This window comes from Hypanus sabinus, chromosome 5 (genome assembly GCF_030144855.1).
Source record: "Hypanus sabinus isolate sHypSab1 chromosome 5, sHypSab1.hap1, whole genome shotgun sequence".
Taxonomy (NCBI): Eukaryota; Metazoa; Chordata; class Chondrichthyes; order Myliobatiformes; family Dasyatidae; genus Hypanus; species Hypanus sabinus.
In genome coordinates this window covers 39,410,439-39,429,973 of record NC_082710.1, presented here as the reverse complement: position 1 = coordinate 39,429,973, position 19,535 = coordinate 39,410,439, and the positions used below count along the sequence as shown (strand labels likewise).

General features: G+C 39.6%; 1 long non-coding RNA gene across 1 annotated transcript in view; it reads left to right on the top strand.

The window, feature by feature from the left end:
- LOC132394077 (uncharacterized) overlaps positions 1-16,892 on the top strand; it is a 96,343-nt gene extending 79,451 nt beyond the window's left edge. Inside the window, exon 3 of the long non-coding RNA XR_009512167.1 lies at positions 14,301-16,892. This is a non-coding gene — a long non-coding RNA (uncharacterized LOC132394077). The remainder of the gene's footprint in view (positions 1-14,300) is intronic.
- The last annotated feature ends 2,643 nt before the right edge of the window (positions 16,893-19,535 follow it).

Here is a 19,535-nt window from a genome sequence, read left to right as displayed (position 1 = left end):
CCATTTTTTTTTTGGAATGGACTCCAAACAGTTAGTCTTTCAGGCTTGATAATGAATTATGTACAATATATCATCTGATGGCTAAAAGCCACACCAGTAACTGGAGGATTCAATCATCAGGAGTTAAGTTGGACTGAGATAAAATCACCTAATCTCGCAATTATTGCACTATAATTCTAACTGCACAGTTATCTGACAAGAAGAGTAACACATTGTCCTGCTAAAGCTTGAATTAAACCCTACTGCATTGGGTTTTACTTGCTCAACTTTTGTATACTGTATATTAATATAAGGAAAATGGGCTTTGCAGATTGAGTCAGTACTTAACCCAACCAGTGGAAACTCTGAAGGAGATGGTGAAAGCTAGCATGAATATCGCTTGCTTCAGCTTCTCCCATGGGACACATGGGCTGCGACACAAAATCCACCACCCCCTCCTCACCCTTGAAGGTCCCACACATGAGGCCGCTTAACAAGATGAAATCCTATGGCATTACAGGAAAGATACTGGCATGGATAGTGGAATGGCTGACAGGAGGAAGGCAGCGAGTGAGAATAAAAGGGGCCTTTTCTGGCTGGCAACAGGTGTTCCTGTGGTGTTCCTCAGGGGTCAGCATTGGCACCTCTACTTTTCACATTATTGCCGGTGATTTAGATAATGGAATTAATGGCTTTCTGCAAGGTTTGCAGATCATATGAAGATAGTTGGAGGGGTAGGTAGTGCTGAGAAAATTATGCGATTTCAGCAGGACTTAGACAAATCGGGAAAAAAATGGCAATGAAGTTGCAGATGGAATACAGTGTTGGGAAATGTATAACAATGTATTTTGGTAAAAAGAACAATAGTGCGGATGATTATCTAAATGATGAGAAGGTTCAGACATCAGAGGGACTTAGGAGTCCTTGTGCAAGACTCCCAGAAGGTTAATTTACAGGCTGAGTCTGTGGTAAAGAAGACAAATCCAATTTTGGCATTTATTTCAAGGGGAATAGAATACAAAAATAAGGCGATAATGCTGAGCTTTTATAGGACACTAGTCAGGCTGCTAGTCAGGTTTGGAGTATTGTCAACCGTTTTGGAGCCCATATCTCAGAAAGGATGTGTTGTCATTGGAGAGAGTACAGAGGAGGTTCACGAAGATGCTTCCAAGAATGAAGGGGTTAACATATGAGGAGCGTTTGGCAGCTTTGGGCCTGTACTCACTAGAATTTAGTAAAATGCGGGAGGATCTAATTGAAACCTTCTGAATGTTGAAAGGACTAGATAGGGTGGATGTGGAGAGGATGTTTCATATGGTAGAGGTATCTAGAACTAGACAGCACAGCCTCAAAATTGAGGGGAGACCCTTTAGAACAGAGGTAACGAGGAATTTATCGCTAGAGCGTAGGAAATCCGTGTAACACTCTACCACAGACTGCGATGGAGGCCAAGTCTGTGCATATACTTAAGGTGAAGTTGATCGTTTCCTGATTGGTCAGGGCTTCAAAGGATATGGCAAGAAGATAGGTACATAGGGTTAAGTGGGATCCGGATCAGCCATGATGGAATGGCAGAGTAGACACTATTGCCTAATTCTGCTCCTACGTCTAATGATCTTATGGTCTTAATAGCCCTTGAGAAGGTAGTTCTGAGCTGCCTTCCTGAACCATTGCACTTGAGGTGTGAGTATACCCACACTGCCATTAGGGAAAGCACACCAAGACCTTGAACCAGTAAAGGTGAAGGAACTGTGGCTTATCTCCAAGTCAGGATGGGGTGTGACTTGGAATGCAACTTTTGGGAGGAAGTGTTTCTCAATGTATTTGGTGCCCTTGACCTTGATAAATGAAGGTCATGGATCTAGATGGTGTTGTCCTGGATGTCTTGACGAGTTGCTGCAGTTCATCCTGTTGCTATTGTAAGTTGCTGCAGCTGCAGCTAGTGGAGTGAGCGAATGTTTGTAGATGCTGCCCCTATTAAGTGGGCTTCAATGTCCTGAGTGGTGTCAAGGTTCTTCCAGAACAGCAATGATGGAGTTCCGCAGTTATAATTTTCTTAATTAGCATCACAAATGGGGGGCCTTGGACAAAATAAGTGATTGCTATGCATCTGCCTTGATATTAGTTCAGTGCCTATAATGGCCCATTCATAGCTACTTTTTATTTCATGTGTTTCATTTTGTTTGTGTGCCCATCCCGCCACAGTGAAACTCTGTCATGCATGCAACTGGGTCATTGTGGAAAAGAGGTAGGAAATCAGGGAAGTCTAGGCGCCTGCTCTGTGTCCTGGGTGTAATGGGAGGCATGATCATTGGGGAGTTTCAGGATTGGTAAGAAACATAAGAAATAGGAATAGGAATAGGCCATCTGGCCCATTGAGCCTGCTCCGCCATTCAGTAAAATCATGGCTGATCTGGCCATGGACTCATCTCCACCAGCCTGCTTTTTCTCCATAACCCTTAATTCCCCTACTATGCAACCTTGTCTTAAATATATTTACTGCGGTCAGGGTGACTATTGAGAGGACAGGCCATGGTTGTCAGGAATGTGTGAGAATTAGGTTCATTAATCACAGGGTAACTTGCAAGCTAAGTATTGGCAATCAAGAGGTGAACTTGGTAGTTGAAAAGCTTGATGGTAGTTATTGAAAGGGAATCCACCCACAGATCAAGGTTGTCAGTGGTTAGTTGACATTATTTAGAGGTAGGGGAGGGTCTTGTGAATTCAGATCAGATTGATGTGTAGAGTAAGTTGATTACACAAGGTAATATGAGGGAAATAGCTGCCACTCCAGTGGTTGGAGCACGGTAGTGAGAGTCCTAAAGGAGATCTTCATTAAAGGGGATCTGGCTAACTGAGGTCCCTGACACTAGTTCAGATGGGCAACTGGCCTTGTAAGGACACATTAATAGTTGATTCCCAGATATCGGCAAATCCTTAATCTGACACAACACAAAATCCTCCTGAGACTTCACCGGCTGCAATACAACTTGATTCAAACTTTACAGAAAAGCTTTGAAGTCCTCAGATGGTTTCATGTCTGCCACCGGGAAATCCTGATGCAACTGCTGAGTAGAACTGTCCCATCCACAGGGTCTACATAAATGGTGGTCGTGAGGCTTAATAAATCAGCCATGATGGAATGGTCCAGCAAACTCAATGGGCTGAATGGCCTACTTCTGCTTCTATGTCTTATGGATCTTGTGGTGGGCATAAATGCATCCCTTTGGGTCATTCAGTCATAGCAACTGACATTAACTTCTAAATATTTTTCTCATCTTTAGGCATATTTATTTTAACTTATTTTGTCAGAGACTGGAGATCATAAGTCAGCTGCTTTGATGTTGCTGGTTGCTGAGTAGGGAAAATCTTGTTTGTATCCACAGGCTATCTGCTGTTCAGTGGCATCAGATGGGCAGAGCATCTTGCTGCATGAAATGATAATTTATTTGCAATGCAATCCGCAGTATATCATCTTTGCCTCCCTTCCACAGCAAGCTGTCCAAGGTCCAGATTTCAAAGTATGTGTAGCCAGGAGCATGTAGCTCATCTCCAGTTCCCATGCACTGCCTCTATGTAACCTTCTGCATTTTTGACTGAATCTGTAAAGCCTCTAGAGTTTCTGGCAAGTTCCTGCCTTAAGTGAAAAACGATGCTAAGTATTGTGGTTAGGATTTCTGCTGGGAAGGCTCACTTGCTGTTTCTGCGGTTACTGAATATTTATAATATAAAGGAAATGATACAGTCACACAGCACATTTATGGCATATCACATTCTGAGCTTCTCACCCATTGTAATAAAATTGCATAGGCAAGGTTTGCAATTTCAACTCTGCAAAGCAGGATTGAATTCCTTTTTCCTATGTACATGTCACTCATGCCATCTGCTGCCTCTTATCTACTGTCTCCCATTAAAGTCATTTGAAAAGAGTGAAGAACTTGGCCTTTATCCATTTACACCTTTTGCCCTTCTGTCTTATTTTGCCTTTTTGCAGGAAAAGGCAAATTAAGTGTAGTATTTATACCATGCATTTCAGGATATTGCGCAGTTTATTGGTTTTATGTGCAATTTATTGTAAAGTACCTTGAACATAAAATTTTTTAAAAGCTGTTTGAAAATAAGTCATATTGTCAGCCTTTGAAGTGAATGAGGATGGTCAGTTATTAATCTTCTCAGTTGAACTTTTAACGTCAATCTTACTGTACATCGACTTGTTAAAGATCATCTCCAGCATTTTGCGTAAACTGCAATCACAGTTATTGGATCAATTTGAGCTAAATATTCTGAGATATTTGAAGAAATTTAACTGACACCCTTAATTTTGACTGGCATCTAGGTTGACTACACATACTGTGTTTTCTACTTAGGATGTTTGCCTTAAAATATTTTAAAGCTATTTTTCTGCAGACAAATTTCTGGTAGATAGTGAGTGACCAGAACGATTTCTCTCAAGGGAGTAAGTGGTCATTCTCAAAAGGGTGTATTTGGTAATTTCTTTTTGCAACTCTGCTGTTTGCTCTATGGTTGAATTCAGGTGAGTCCAAAATCGAAAATGATGTGATTTGTTTTGGATGGGATAATAAGATGCTCCATCAACTGACATTAGTGTTGGTTGGAAGTTTCCTCAGCAACCATGTTTTCTATCCAGCAAAGTGACTGAAGAGCTAACACACTGAAGTTAATGAATGGTCTAATATTGATTGTACCCAATATCAGGTGTGAGCTTTGTCTTCCAAAAATTCTTTGATAATATTTCAGGTGAAATGTAAATTATATGATGCCTAAGTAAAAGAAAAACACAGCAGGCTATTTTAGTGAGGTGTCAAGGATGAATGATGAAGGTAGAGGTGTAGATACTGTCTACATGGATTTTAGTAAGGCGTTTGACGAGGTCCCTCATTGGAGGCTCATCCAGAAGATTAAGGTGCATGGGATCAATGATGAATTTGCTCCTTGAAATCAGAACTGGCTTACCATAGAAGACAGGGCAGTAGTCAAAGGGACATTTTCTAGCTGGAGGTCTATATGTAGTGGTGCTGTACAGGAATCTATACTTACGACCTCTGCCGTTTGTGATGTATATAAATAACATCAATAAAAATAACAATGAGTGTACTAGTGAGTTTGCAGTGATGCAAGTATTGGTCATGTTGTGGATAGTGTAGATGCCTGGCAAAGAATACAGTGGAATATAGATCAGTTACATATATAGGTGGCTATACAGGTTGAGAGGGTGGTTAAGAAGGCATATGGCATACTTGCCTTAATTACTCGAAGCATTGAGTTCATAAGTCAGGAAGTTATGTTGCAGTTTTACAAAACTCTAGTCAAGCCATATCTGGAATATTGCATACAGTTCTGGTTGCCCCATTATAGGAAGAATGTCAGTGTTTTGGAGAAGGTGCTGAAGAGGTTTACCAGGATATTGTCTGGATTAGGGGACATGTGCTAAAACAAGATTTTGGACAAACTTGGCTTGTGTTGTCTGGAATGATGGAGGCTAAGGGAAGATCTGATAGAGGTTTATAAGATTATGAGAGGCAGAAATAGAGTAGACAGACAGTATCTTTTTCTCACGTTTGAAATGCCTAATACTAGAGGACATGCATTTAAGGTGAGAGGGAATCATTTCAAAGGAGATATGAGGGGCAAGTTTTTTTACCCAGAAAGTCATGGGTATCTGGTATGCACTGCCTAGAGTGGTGGCAGAGGCAGATACATTATGGATTTTAAGAGACATTTAGATAAGCACGTGAACGTGACCTAAGTGGAAAGATATAGGCATTGTGTAGACAGAAGAGATTAGTTTAATTAGCCATTTGATTGCTAATTTAATTGGTTTAGCACAACATTGTGGGCTGAAGGGCCTGTTCCTGTGCTGTACTGTTCTATATTCTATGTTTTATAATATTTCTTTGGAAGAAATTTCTTTAGGTACCTGTGAAATTGCTTCACTTTGCAGGTGCTTTTCCAGTTTCCCCTTGAAAGTTATAGTTGAATCTATTTCTACACCCATTTCAGTAAAACGTCAAGACTATACCTTAGTTGGAAGCTCACCCTGAACTGCTGCACCCAGGAATCTCTTGCTTTTGAGTGAGTTCCTAGCCCACTTTGGAGAATAGTTGAGAATCAATGACATTGGTATGGTCACACATAACATGACAAGCTTTATTCCTAGAAGCAAGTTAGTGTACCACTTGTCCTTGTCCTAACAGGTTCATTATCACCTTTTATTTCCAGAACGTTTAAATGGCCTTCAAGTCCTCCAATTGCCAGTCGGAGATTTTGAAAATTCTCTGACTGTTAGTGTAGGAACACTGATCTAGGAATACTACTACTTCACTAGTACATGCAGATTCTCAGAATAGTGTTCCTACAAGATCCTAATCTCATCCTCTTCAAAAATCATCATTTTATTGGAAGTTTCTAGCTTGCTATGAGTGGGCAAGCCGGATGCAGCATTATCAGTGTGGGCACCGGTTACTAGCTATATCTAATAATATAAACACTGGTGAGTGTGTCGTGGAGATCCGAAAGGGATCATATCAAATACACATGGCCATTTTGTGCAGATTATTAGTATCTGATCTACTTAATTATATTTGAAAGCAAACAAAAAAAAAAACCTGTAATACTGGAAATCTGAAACAGATTGTAAAATGTTGGCAATTCTTAGCAGGTTGGGCAGATCTGCTGATAGAGGACCAGAGTTAGCATTTTGCGTCAATAATCATTCATTACTACTTTGTTTTTTTCTCTCTATAGATTATCGTATCATTCATTTGAGAAGCTGGGTGGAAGGATGTGCACTTTAGTTTTACAGTGACACCACGTGACTGTTCCCTATCTCCTCTTCCTGTGCTGTAATGTTCTATATCCTATGTGCTATGATAATTCTTTGAAATAAATTTCTTTAGTGAGACCTGAAGTTGTTTCCCTTTTCAGGTGCTTTTCCAGTTTCTCGTCGAATCTATATAATTTATATACTATTTTAACTAATATCCTTTAATTTAAAGTTGTGATACACCGGAACTTTGGAACAAAGTGGGAAGATTTTCTAGCAGCAGCAGCAGCATATTGAAAAGAAAGGGATGGATTTATGAAGTTCCAGTTAGCCCTTTTGGAGACATCATAAGATGCTTTAAATGACATTAAATACTTTTCATTCACTCTTGTAATTTAGGAAACAAGGCAGTTTGCAAGCAATAAGCTTCTCCATACAGCAATGTAATAATGACCAGATAATGTGTTTTTTGTGATGTTATGATATATGTCTAAGAAGCCAGAAATAATTGCCTTTCACTTCTACTGAGTAATTGCTTGGCATCTTTTACAACTCATTGGGAAAGCGGCAAGAGCCTTGGTCTGACAGCTAACTTCAACATCAATCCACCAGCAAAGTCGCCCCCTAGTACTGCACAGAGTATCAACGTGTAGCGGTGTGCTACACGCAGCGCTAAAATTACGACACGGAGTCGGTAACTACAGTCGAAGGAAAAGACTTTATTCGAAATCCTCAGCCTCACTTTTAAGCCTCCCTCAACCTGCCCCCCGTGGCGCAGAGGCTCCAAAGCTCTGTGCTCGCAAACCCCCGTAGGCTATCTAATTGTGAGTCGGTTCGGATGTGCCAGGAAATGGGTCGCCACAAACGTATACTTTTGTCTTCAAATAGTTTTCATGCAGTGGAATGTCACAATATGCATCGAATCAGGATCAGTTTTAATATCACTGGCATATTTCATGGAATTTTTTGCTTTGTGGCAGCAGTATGATGCAATACATAATGATGAAAAACTATAAATTACAGGGAGAAATATATGCAAAACGTGGACAAATAGTGCAAAGATAGAGCAAAAAGGAAAAAAATAGTGAGATAGTGTAGATGGGTTCATTGTCCCTTCAGAAATCCGATCCAGAGGGGATGAGGTTGCTTCTGAAACACTGAATGTGCGTCTTCAGGCTTCCGTACCTTCTCCTTGATGGTTGCAATGAGAGAAAGGCATGTCCAGGGTGATGGGGATCTTCAATGATTGTTGCTGCCATTCTGAGGTGTCAACATTTGAAGGTGTCATCAATACTAGTGAGGCTAATGTCCATGACAGAGCTGGCAGAGTTTACTACTGATCCTGTGCAGTGGTCCCTCCATACCAGACAGTGCTACAACTAGTTAGAATGCTCTCCATGATACGTACATCTGTAGAAATGTGCATGAGTCTTTGGTGACACACCAAGTCCACTCAAACATCTAATGAAATATCGCTGCTGTTGTGCCTTCTTTGTAATAACATCAATATGTTGGACCCAGGATAGACCGTCAGACATATTGACGCCCAGGAACTTGTAACTGCTCACCTTTTCTATTGCTGATCCCTCAATGAGGACTGTTGTCCCCTTCCTGAAGTCCACAATCAATTCCATAGATCTTACTGACCAACGAATTGCAACTGTGTCACTGGACAGGCGACTGAACACTTAAGGCATTTAAGTTACAAGAGCATCTTAGGTGAGAAAGAGAAGGAATAGAATGAATTCTGAATCTTAAATCTTAGTCAATAACAGAATATGCCACAGACCAGAATTGAAAGTTTCTCAAAGGAGTTTACAGAGACAGAGAAGTTAAATCCATGCTGCAATTTGAAGATAGGAATAAGAGCTTTTAAGATGAGGTTTTTAATTGAACCATAGTCTGTGGATTCACCTGTAATGTTCATCATCTGTTGGCTCAATTTTATGCAATTCTAAGTGAGATTACAAGGATAGAGCTACCAACAGAAAAGTTTCTATTGAAAGCAGAGAACACTATTCAATCTACCAATATTTTGATAGGCACATGAACATGCAGAGAATGGAGGTATGGGGAACATATGCTGGCAGAATGGATTAGTTTAATTTGGCATTGTGTTCAGTCCAGAAGTTGAGGAATGATCTTTAACCAGAGAATGGTGAATCTGTGAATTCATTGCCACGGACTGTTGTGGTGGCCAAATCAATGGGTATATTTAAAGTGGGCATTGTTAGGTTACTGATTAGTAGGGCATCTATCTCTACACTCATGACTGAGTAGGTAAGCACAGTTCATATGCCATCTGTAAAATTGCTGATGACATCTCTGTTATTGGCAAAACCTCCGATGGTGATGAAGAGGCATACTGGAGCAAGATAAATCAGCTGATTGAGTGGTGGTACAACAAATCATTCAGCATTAGCAAGACCAAGGATTTGCTTGTGGACTTCAGGAAGAGGAAATCAGGACACCACATACCAATCCTCATTGAGGGTCCAATAGCTTCTTATTTCCCACCCAATGTACCATAGTACCTTGCCTGTATAGGTCTGGAAATTACACATTTCTGTCAGGCATTTGACCTGACTTGTATTGCCAACATTTTCTTTTGCTTCCTGATCAAAACTACTAGACTTCTCACTCCATTTATACTTCTTACTGCCAATGCTACAGCAGCCAACAAAATCAAAGACAACAGCCACCTGGAAATATTCTCTTCTCCCTCTTTCTATTTGGCAAAAGATTAAAAAAAAAGCCTGAAAGTACATACCACCAGGCACAAAAGTAGTTTTTATCCCATTGTTATAAAAATAATGTAAGCTCCCTATTAGTGTAAGTCGGGCTCTTGACCTCACGGTCTACATTGTAATGGTCTTGCACCTCATTTTCTACCTTCACTGCATTTTCTCTGTAACTATAATATTTTATTCTGCATTCTGTTATTGTTTCCCTTGTACTTCCATAATACTGTGTAGTAATGAAAGGATCTGTTTCTCAATGTACCTCGGTTACAATAATAAACCATCTTGTCAGTTTCATTTTCAAAAACTCTGAAGGCTCTAGATTAAAATGTCCCTCATGACCTTTACCAAATCCTCATCACAATCTCATCCTTAGTTTGTGTAACTAATTAATTCATCAATAGTTCCTACTATCTTGTGCAAATGGCATCTTTCTTTTGCATGTGGCATGTTCCTTTGTTACCATGTTGTCTTCCATGAGCTTGACAATATTGTTCTCTCTCTGGAAAATCTGCACAGGTACAAACTCATCAAGTGATCAGTAGATGAGTAAAGTGTAAAAACAGGGAAATTATCCTGAAAGTTTATAAAATATTGATCTATGATTGGTGTACTTCATTCATTCCTAGTTGCCACTTTATCAGAAGCACGTGAGGATGTTAAAAAAGATTTCTGAAAATGGTTGATTTGATGAGGGATTACAGTTACAAGTAAAGGTGAGAGAGACTTTGATTGTTTTCAGAAGAACAGGCAAGATTTGAAAGAAGGAGATAAAATGAAGAGAGATCTCAATTGAGTAGATAGTAAAATCCATTCCACTAGTGGAGGGGTTCAAGCAAGAGAGATCACAGCCATAAAATGAAAGGGAGGAGACATAACTGTGTTGCAGGATGAGGAATAGCTTTGTTACATAATGTGTGGTTGGATCTGGAATGTACTCACTGAAATGGTAGAGGCAGGTGTCATTGTTTCCTAAAGAAGGGAACTGGAGAAATATAGGACAAATTTGGATGGCTGAGGAAAAGATGTGGGAGAAAGAATTTGATTTGTAATGGTAGAAAGCTGATATCAGCTGAATGGCCTTCTTTGGTACGGTAGCCATTCTATGATTTGATTATTCCTTTTAGTTGCCATGCCTAATAACCCTCCGCACTACTGCCTTAACAAGAAGCCCCTTTTCTTTATTAATTAATACTTGATTAATCTGTTAATTAGTAATACACAATATCCCAAAATTGCTCTGTTATTATATTATCCCACCCTGTTACTTGTACTCTTACCACTAACTGGACTATACCCCTTCCGACCCTGTTACACGTAAAAACGCCATCCCCTTCTCAATTCCTCCATCTCTGTTGCCTATGCTGTCAGGATGAGGCTTTCCATTCTAGAATGAAGAAGATGTCCTCTTTTTTTAAGGAAAGGGGCTTCCATTCCTCCATCAGTGCTGCCCTCAACTGTATCTCTTCCATTTCACACACCCACACCTTCTCTTACCCCATCCTCCTGCCACCTACCAGGGATAGGGTTCCTCTTGTCCTCGCCTACCATCCAACAGCTCCACGTCCAGCACATAATTCTCCAAAGCTTCTGCCATCTTCAACAGCTTATCTTTCACTCCTTCCCACTTCCTGCTTTCCGCAGGCATTGCTCCTTACACAACTCCCTTGTCCATTTGTTCCTCACCACTGATCTCCCTCCTGACACTTATCCTTACAAGCGGAACAAATGCTACACCTGTCCCTACACCTCCTCCCTCACCACCATTCAGGACCCTAAACAGTCCTTTGTCAAGCACCAATGTACTGTCTGCCAGAAAAAGTGGGATCTCCCAGTAGTCACCCAATTTAATTCCACTTCCCATTCCCACTCCAATATGTCTACTCATGGCCTCTTCCACTGTTATGATGAGGCCACACTTCGGTTGGAGGAACAATTCCTTATATTCTGCTTGGGTAGTCTCCAACTTGAAGACATGGACATCGATTTCTCTAACTTCTGGTAATGCCCCCCCCCACCCCCCTCTCCTTCACCATTTCCCATCCCCTTTTCCCTCTCTCACCTTACCTTCTCGCCCAACCATCACCTCCCTCTGGTGCTCCTTCCACCTTTTCTTTCTTCTATGGCCTTCTGTCTCTTTCACCAATCAACCTCCCAGTTCTTTACTTCATCCTTCTCCCTTCATTTGCACCTATCACCTTGTGCTTCTCTCTCCACTCCCTCCACCTTTTAAATCTACTCCTCAGTTTTTTTTCTCCAGTCCTACCAAAGGGTTTCGGCCCAAAATTTTAACTGTACTTTGTAGTGATGTGCTACACACAGAGCTAGAGACGACACGCAGTCGGTAAGTCGTTTCGAGACTAGTTCATTCAAACCGCGGCGCTGGCATTTAATCCCTAGCACCCGCCCTCTCCAGGCGGAAATGACATCAGAGGTGCATTACCAAAGTCTCCCCCCGCGCGCTGGCGATTTGTGAGCCGGTTCGCCTGCGCAGAAAGTGGGTCACCACAGCTTTAATTTTCCATAGATGCTTCCTGGCCTGCTGAGTTCCTCCAACATTTTGTATGTGTTGCTTGGATATCCCAAACTTATTGATTCTACTCTGTCTGTAAGCATTTTCATTTGCAGTTCCCTGATGCAATAAGCAACTGCAGATTCTCAACAAAACATCCTTTATAGGTCAATGCTCAACTAATAGTGCAGCTAACGCAATGTATAAAAAGATATATCAGACTTTCTTTCTGATTATATAAGAAGTGGCCGTCCATTTTTATTTTGTATAGTCACACTATACATTATGCAAAGAATTTTCACCTTATCCGAACTTATCCAGCATTTCACTTTGTCAGAGATATTCCTTTTGTTCCACTCATCATCTTTTCTGCTACCTCAGCTAATTTGTTTCTCCAGGTTCAGATGAAGGGTGTGCTGTCTTTACGACAGTTATTTAGTTTATAATATTTTCGCTTAGTAATTCATTCAATAGTATTTTCTAGTTAGAATTAGAAGTGTTTAAAGTGTATTCATTGCATGTAAAATATATCGGCATGCGATGACGTCACATCCGGTTTCGCCGCGTCTTGTGGGAAAACACCGGTTTGAAATTAGCGCGAGGGTGGGGGCTTTCCACGAGGCTCACCTGAGCACAAGCAGTTTTGCAGGCATGAGAAATCACAGTGAGAGCAACGCTGTAAGTTAATAGATACTCGATATATTGAACTAAGATGTTAATGCTGATCCTGTTAGAGGTAACGACGGTAGATAATGTTTATGCTTTCGTTAGTTAAAGAGTCGCGGATAGTTTGCATGGAAGTGTATTTAAAGTAGTCAATGGAGCAGGTAAACTCTCCCTGTATACTGCACCTTAGTGTAATGTAGTTATAGTCACCTTTGCAAGTATTTACACTTGAAATGTGATATTAAGGAAGGAACAAATACTGTATCAATCTTGTATTGTTTTATCAACAGTTTTCACCATATGTTAATGTGAAGAGTGAACAGTAAATGGTTAATCTTACTGCGATCTGGTTCTTATTAACTGTGGTTTATCCGGACGTTAAATTCGGCGTTTCGTTACACCCGAAGGAGAACGTTACAAAGGGTATTAGACCTGAAGCAGCGACTGCCTCTTTTTTACAGGTGCTGCCTGACCTACTGAGCCTATCCAGCATTTTATGATTTACTTTAGATTTCCAGTGTCTCAGTTTCTTTTTACTTTCAAGACTTAACATATTCTTCAACAGTTCTTAAAACTACACCCACAGTAGTATACTCTATAATCGAAACATAGAAACATAGAAAACCTAGAGCACAATACAAGCCCTTCAGCCCACAGTGCTCATAGCCCTCATTTTTCTGAGCTCCATGTAGTACTTATATTGGGTGGAAGATAACAGCTAGCCAGGAAGGCAATAGAAAGATCAAAAGGAGACAAAAGGTTCTGCAGATGCTGGAATCTGGAGTAACAAATACTCTACTGTAGGAACTCAGTAGGTCAGGTTATAGATGTAGGGTGGAAAAATCAATCCTCAACAAAAGTGTAACAGTTGATGACCTAAAACATAAATTAAAATATGTTGTATATAGTTGATAAATTTATAGTTGGAAGACTATGGTCACAGAATCATACAGCCCATCATGCTCACGTTCTCTGGTGTACATATCTGTATTAATCCCATTTACCTGCATTAGTTCTGTAGTATTTTGTGCCTTGGCTATTCAAGTACGTGTTCAGATGCTTCTTAGTTCTGTGAGTATCTGCCTCCACCATCTCTTCAGGTTGTTCCTTGCAGACTCCAATCGTGTAGAAAAAATCCCTCTCAGATCCCTTCTGAACCTTCGATTTCTCACCTTAATCCAAGTTGCCTTGTCAAAGGCACCCCTAAAAAGTCTTTTACATGCATCACCATCTATTTCTTCATAATTATTTAAACCTCTATTGGTTCACCCCTCAGTCTCCTGTCCACCAGGATAAAACAGACCCATCCTATCCAGGCTCAGATAGGATGCCTTTATTGAGCTGGTCTAGTTCAAGCAGGTAAAACAACAGGAAAAGCAGCAGCATCTGGGAACTGAGATTGCTTGGTAGTTCTGGGTTTCCCAGTGCTTATTTAGAATAAAGAGTTTTTCCTGACATTATACAAGCTGTATGATAGACCAAGGAAAGTGGAAGGGCTGAGAAAGGTAGTGGTGAGATCAAGCAAATTATTATCAGTGAGCATGTGTAAGCTGACATGGGATCGTTTACTGGCTAATAACAATTGACTGACAGCCTTTGCGTTTTATTTTTTTTCTAGGCATGTTACCTACATCTCCAAATTAAAAAGAAGTTTGGGACTTATTCATGTGTGAACAGTGCCCTTATTGAAAGTAGAACTTCTCCTATTATTTTGCCAAGCTCGGAATGAAATGGAGAACTGTTCTGCTGTAAAGTGTCAAATAGTTCCCCTGCTGTGGACCATTGAATACCAGAATAAAATGTGTTCTGTCATGAATACGATTGACACTAAGGCCTGAGGACCAATGCCACTAGCAGTACAGAATGGTTTCTCTTTTTTATGTAAAGTACTGTCCAAGTTGTATTCTTAAGTAATTCATGTCACAGGATGCTCTGTAATTTACAAGCTCTGCAAAGAAAAAATCCAAAACAACATTCAAAACTAATCTCTGGATCAATAAAACTGTTTTATACTCTTCCCAGGTACTAATCTTTCTGTTACAAGAGGATCTATAATTCTGTGAAGAGTAACATTTACCACTTAGCCTTAGCAAGCCTGACCAGCACCTCAATCCTGACCCAGTGTCATGTCACACAATCTTTTACTTATGACCCTGATCATGATCGGCAGAAATCTGTGCTTTTTAGCAATGAACTTTTTTCCATGTACACTTTCACTATATAGCAAGAGTATATGCAAAATCTCAGAAAGAAATTGAAACCTGCACACTGTTTTTGACAGGACAAAATGATTTTCTTTAATGTGAATGTTCAAATTGTATTATTTTGTGTTACAATTGCTAGGGAAAATTGTTACAAGAAAGGAAAAGCTTCTCTAATGCTGGAGGGTTATGATTTCGTGTAAATGTAAGTGGGTGATCTAATGAAAGGAGATGATCAAATGTCACTTGAATATATAGCACTGTGTTTTAGTCTTCAAAGTTAAAAGTGCACTGCCAATCAAGTTTGAAAATGAAATTGCCCCAGACTTACAATTTTTCACGACTTAATTTAGCGTCTTGTACAGTTTTAGTGCAAAGTTTGCTGAAAGTGTTTGCATAGTAGGGGGAACTTTAATAAAATCCTATTTAATGCTAAAATGTCACTTTGCAAATATGCATGCTGTCTACATTGCTATAGCATGTATAATTAATAATTGAAGTTCCTTTGACAGTTGCAATCCTAATGCAATTTCTCTAAGCCTTTCTGGTCTCAGAATTGGCTGAGGTCAAATTCTTGAGGCACCTGTCCTTGTTATGGTTGTCACCAGACTTAGCCTGTTCTTATGCTACCTCAGACACACAGAGAATGGTTTTATGTTAATATGAGGATGACAGATGCATTCATATGTACATAAAGAAGCCATATGTTAAACACCTAAATAGGACTATATTTCTTTTTATAACTTCCTAATTATAGATTCTGTGAAGTGAAGTGTTGAAAGCACAAGGCCCAGTATATTGCAGAGAAAGGCTGCCTGTGACTGTGCCAAATACCTTATAATGTCATAATTGCCGTGAAACCAGACAAAGCACTTTGCACGGTTGAGAATGCAGGAAACGGTCAATTGCAACATGACAATGGATTCTAATCTCTCTGCACAGTGACAGCGGGAGGCAAGCTTGGGTATTAGAGAAAAAAAATGCATTGATTTGTTGACAAAGTGAGTGAAGCTTGACAGCTATCACAATGAAACATTGGTCTTCTCCACTTAATCAATGTCAGCCTTCTAACCAAATGGTTTCACAGCCAAGATGAAAAGCAATCAAGAAGAACACCCTCATAAGCATGAAACCTGGAAGATGGAGTTCAATGAAGTGTGTCATTTAGTTCTGTGTCCCAAAGTCTGATACACAACCCAAATGCTAATCGCGAACACTTAACCCTTTAGGAGATGAACAGCAATTGGAATGTGTGTGAACAGGTAAATGTTAGTATTCTAAATTAGAGCCTTCCGACTCAAAACATTAATTAATTAGCCTATTTCTGTTCCAAAAAGAATTGGTATTAGTACTCAAAATAAATAACATCCAGCATATATTTTTATTTAACCTTTCTGCATCTGATTTTGTCCAAGTCAGATTCGCCATTTAACTAGTCCAGTGATGATGTGACTGAATTTCAATCACACTTCAGTCATGACTATGCTGAAAGTTAAGATTTTCTAAGACAGCAATAAAATGTAACTCTAGAATAAAGACTTTTGTTTGAGACTTGTTTAAAATGAGGAATTTGTTGATATTAGGTTGGCTAACTCTACGGTTAAATTAGAAGTTGTTTGAAAGAGCTAATTAGTTTACTGTGATTTTTGTAAAATTTCTAGTGCCCTGATGAAGGGTCTCATCCTGAAGCATTGACCATTAGATGCTGGCTGGCCTACTGAGTTCCTCCAGTATTTTGTATGCATTGCTTTGGATTTCCAGGACCTCCAGTGTCTATTAAAATCTTGATATGTAATGGAGTGATAATTGTGTTTATTCTTATTTTAAATTCTCATTCTTGTTTAGAAACATTGAACGATGAACATGAACATAGGACTTTTCGTATCGATCTTTGTTCAGTGAAAAGACGAAAGCCTTTCTGTTGTCTAACACAATGTCCTAAATGTAAAAATATCTCAGAGAAATTATACAAAATGTACATTGATGAACCTGAGGTGGGCAAAGTCATGTGTTCTTTTGCATGCATTGAATAAACATAAATATGAATATTATTGACCAACTGCTTTTGATGGTATGAGAAACAAGTGGTGTGCCGACTACCTAAAGATCTGTTGGTCACTGATGACCTCAAGGTGACTCCAGACAATTCATTATGGGATAGCATCTAGGATTTCTTCAAATTGCTCCTCCCAGTGGGTACATTGCCTTTCTACATTGGCTATTTCTCCATCCTTGGCTGTCAGTGGACCTTTGGGTCATAGATGTCCTTCACAGTGCTAAAGAATACACCCACATTGATATTGCAAGGACATGGCCAAAATCTTTTTTAAAGTTTGGATGTAAGTCCTCCTTGGTCTCATGTAGGATGCTGATTTTATGTTATGGTGAGCTGCAAGATTATTTATCCCCTAGGAGGGAGCTACTGAGATGCTTGGCTAACTTAATCTTGACAGTAAAGTGCAACCCTTGAAGATAGGATTCCTCTTCCTATTTGCCTTTTTGGAAAAGATATGCTAACCTCATTACCTCCTGTCCGTGTGAATGGCATTGCCAAAGCGTTTAGATTGTCAGGCTCTGACTTTAAAAAATATAGATGTTGGCTTGTCCACAAAGGCAACAAGACTATTTGTCAGCTAAGAAGCGACAAGGAAGCAAATGGTCTCCCTGTTGATGTTCTTTGCTCCATCGGAGAGGAACCTCAGTGGCAATTTGACAGCCTCATCTCCTAAGTTTGTGAGAGGAGTACATGTTAGAGAACCTCTGAGCTTCTACTCCCCTGAGTGAAATGCAGAATTGCCCATTTTCACTTGCAGCCTGACTATCCTCAGTAACAGACATAATCTGTGCTGTTCTCCTCTTTTTCTTTCTCTTTATACATTGGTACGCAAATTTTAACTCCTTCAATGTCTTCCTACTCAACCTCCTTATCCCACACACAAATGTATTCTCTTCCACACCAATTTCTACCTTCATCCAACTATTGACATTCTCTGTTATCGTTACTCACACAAAGATCAAGCCTACAGAAGGAAAGTCATGGAAATGTCAGTCATTATCCTTCAAATCCTCCATTTGGCTTCGGCTACAAGAAAAGGGGACAGAGAACCTACAGAGGAAGCAAGACCCTCTTGAATTCAGCTTCTTACATATATGGACTAACCCATCCTGTGATGATGGATACAGGAGTTTTAAGGACTCATTATCAAAAGCAATTCCTATCCACAATCTTCCAGGTCCGTATGGTAACAATATTAGACAGCAGACAATAGTAAACAACCCTTATTGCCACCGATGATGCTCCATCACCATGAAGGTATGGCTTCAACGTACAGTATTGACTATCGTTGGCTTTTTTACTACAGAGTGTCTGTACCTCCCCCTATCAGAACATCATTACTCCAAGGAACAGGAATGAGAAAAACAGGATAGGAAACTGGAAGGCAAAGGAGAGTGAAAGAAGCAGAAAGGAATGCCGGAGGAAGAGTTGGAGAGGGACAGTTATTGTGATAGAGAGAAAAGTTCACCCAGTACTTAGTGACACTTCTAGTCTCTAACACCACAAGTGATAACCAGTTGGGTGAGAGGAACGTATTTCGCAGGAGGATACACCAAGTCTGGTGCCAGAAATTGGGAGTCCTGTGCAGGAGCTTTCTGAGAGGAGGATCATATATTCATGCTGCTACCGAGGGCTCGGATCAGTCCACAATCAGGATGCTTTTATGACAAGTGTAATTTATGGATCGATTTCTGTTGGAGCAATGCTGCCCCCCCCCCCACCCACTTAACACTATTTTTTTTTAAACTTTTTTTATTGAGTTTTCAAATAATTACAGAAAGAGAAAGAAAATATGTAAAAAGTATATACCCTTCCCCCCTCCCCTTAACCCCTCCCTCCTAACATCCCTATAGAAAAAAAAGAAAGAAAGAAAGAAAGAAAGAAAGAAAGAAAGAAAGAAAGAAAGAATGCTTGGATATCGGGAGATCCCCACATGTTCCATGGAGTTCGTAATAACTTTAGTATATATATTTATTTCTTTCCCCAAATAACCAAGTATTTTATCTTCGGAGCACCTATATATTTAATCCTGTCTTTTGTAAATAAGGGCGCCAAATTTTCAAAAATGTTTCATATTTATCTCTTAAATTATAAGTAATTTTTTCAAGTGGAATACAGCTGTAAATTTCATTCTTCCAACGATCTATACTTAAGTATGCATCCGATTTCCAAGTAACTGCAATAGTCTTTTTGGCTACTGCCAGTGCAATTTTTATAAATTCTTTCTGATATTTATTCAATTTGGGTTTCGATTTTATCCCTTCAATGTCACCTAATGAAAATAATATTGGATTATGTGGAAATTGTGTTCCAATAATTTGTTCCAATAAAACTCATAAATTCGTCCAAAAAGGTTGAATTTTAGAACAAGACCAAGTAGAATGTAAAAAAGTACCGATTTCTTGTTTACATCGGAAACACTGATCGGATAAATTAGGGTTTAATTTATTTATTTTTTTGTGGTGTAATATATAATTGATGTAAAAAATTATATTGCACTAATCTTAACTGGACATTTATTGTATTTGTCATACTATCAAGACATAGTCTTGACCAATTTGTTTCTTCAATTTTAATATTCAAGTCACTTTCCCAT